The sequence below is a fragment of the Myotis brandtii genome, unplaced genomic scaffold (assembly GCF_000412655.1).
Source record: "Myotis brandtii unplaced genomic scaffold, ASM41265v1 scaffold667, whole genome shotgun sequence".
NCBI lineage: Eukaryota > Metazoa > Chordata > Mammalia > Chiroptera > Vespertilionidae > Myotis > Myotis brandtii.
In genome coordinates this window covers 2,075,850-2,077,937 of record NW_005370593.1, presented here as the reverse complement: position 1 = coordinate 2,077,937, position 2,088 = coordinate 2,075,850, and the positions used below count along the sequence as shown (strand labels likewise).

The window sequence follows — 2,088 nt, the reverse complement described above, 5'->3', positions numbered from 1 at the left end:
AGACTGGACAAAAATCGTGCACCTATGGATGAGGACAGTGGGGGGGTGAGGGCGGAGGGTGGGCTGGGTACCGGGTGGAGGGGAGCTATGGGGGGAAAAAAGAGGAACAACTGTAATAATCTGAACAATAAAGATTTATTTTTTTTTAAAAAAAGCTTTCTAAAGATATTGGCCAAATCTTCACTCATATTTTCTGCTTTCAGAGATTGAAGAAATGGTCAAATGAAAATGTTTCTATGTCGGGGAGATCCAAGATGGCAGCAGAGTAGGTGGGAGTTACACTCACCTCATCCCAGGACCAAACTGGAATTACAGCTAAAATATAGAACAATCATCCCACATAACCAACTGAAGATGAGCTGAACAGAAGTCTTGCAACCAAAGATCTACAGAAGAAGCCACATCAAGACTAGTTAGATATACCTTAAGACACTTTAGTTCTATTGAGCGAATGGGACTGAATGAAACTTGACAGTATCCTGAAGAGACCGTATGTTACTTGCCAACCATTTTGGAAAAAAGAAATGGAAATAATGGCAGACTCCAAAATGAAGGCAGAAATTCAAGCTTTGCTCTTCCTATCATCAGATTATCTCTCCAGAGTATACTTGCCTAACAAATTAAAATCTGGAGGATGGATATAAAAATATATCAGAATATATCTTGTGATTTCAAGAGGATTCTCAGGGTTGTTGTTTTCAGTAGTAGATATTGTGTGGGGGAAAAAATAAAAAACATCTATTCTTAATTTCATAGAGGTAAAATAAAATAACATTCCATTAATTATATTTTTGGTCAAAACAAATGCTGTACTCTAGTTTTCTTTAGAAGGCTTTATTTTATCCTTCTCTGTAGAAACTGGTTTCTATCCTATGTTCTAAATTATAAAAGAATACATGTTATTTTGACTTATTCTTCTTTTAAATATTTTCTGTTGATTTTTAGAGAGACAGGAAGAGAGAGGGAGAGAGAAAGAGAAACATTGATTGGCTGCCTCCTGCACACCCACAACCAGGGGCAGAGCCCACAAACCAGGATGTGCCCTGATCAGGAATCGAACTGGAAACCTTTCTGTGTGAGGGATAACACCTAACCAACTGAGCCACACTGGCCAGGGCATTGACTTTTAAAATTTATTTTAAAAATATTTTATACATGTTTTTAAAAAAAGAAAGAAAATGTTTCTGTGTCTTTAAAAATGATGAAGACAACTTCCATAACATTGCCTACAGTTCTTTATATATGCTCAAATCAGCAATTCTTTTTATAACTCAGTTTCAGAAGAAGAAAAAAAGTCTGCCTTCCAAGGGGAATAAATCCCTTTAATCATTCAATAAGTAGTATAATTATTTTTTGTGTGTCTAACTTTCCAGGAAACTCAAAGCTAAATGTAGGCCCTGGTCAGGTAGCTCAGTTGGTTAGAGCATTGTCAGGATTGCCAAGGTTGCAAGTTCTATCCCCAGTCAAGGCACGTACAGGAATCAATAAATGCATAAGTAAGTGAAACAACAAATTGATGTGTTTCTCTCTCTCTCTCTCATCAATAAATAAAAATATTTTTTAAAAAGCTAAATATAATTACAACTCTTTTTGATGTGTTCTCCCTTTCCTTTTACAAGGTGTAAATATTTTATATGAATCATTTATTATAAAAATATATCTTTTAGAACTGGTAATAACATATGTCATTGATGCACATTTTATCCACATTTTAACATCTCTGAAAATTTAACATTCATCTTGTAATCAGCATAGTTTTCCCAGAAGCATTTTTTCTTATTTAAAATTACATTAATGGGAACATTTTGCTTCCCAGCAATTATCAGTTTTGGTTCAAATAAACTCCAATCAAAACTCTCAAATAAAATTACATTAGTAATAATGTCTTATATTTTATTGTGGCTTAGATTTGACAAACTGTGAAAACATTTTCAACAGTTATTCTGTAATGTGAAAACACTATTTCAGCAGAACAGAAAAACTGAAAAACAAGGGAAGGGATTAAGCCTTATTAATTGACTCAATTCATCTATAGCATATTTCAAAGAGCTGTTTCTCATGCCCAACTTCTTACAATTAATGTGTAAT

The 2,088-nt window shown here is 34.0% G+C and overlaps 1 long non-coding RNA gene across 1 annotated transcript in view; it reads right to left on the bottom strand.

The window, feature by feature from the left end:
• The window catches only part of LOC106723860, a 42,640-nt gene extending 42,250 nt beyond the window's left edge, over positions 1 to 390 (bottom strand). Inside the window, exon 1 of the long non-coding RNA XR_001359596.1 lies at positions 287 to 390. This is a non-coding gene — a long non-coding RNA (uncharacterized LOC106723860). The remainder of the gene's footprint in view (positions 1 to 286) is intronic.
• Between the last annotated feature and the right edge of the window lie 1,698 nt (positions 391 to 2,088).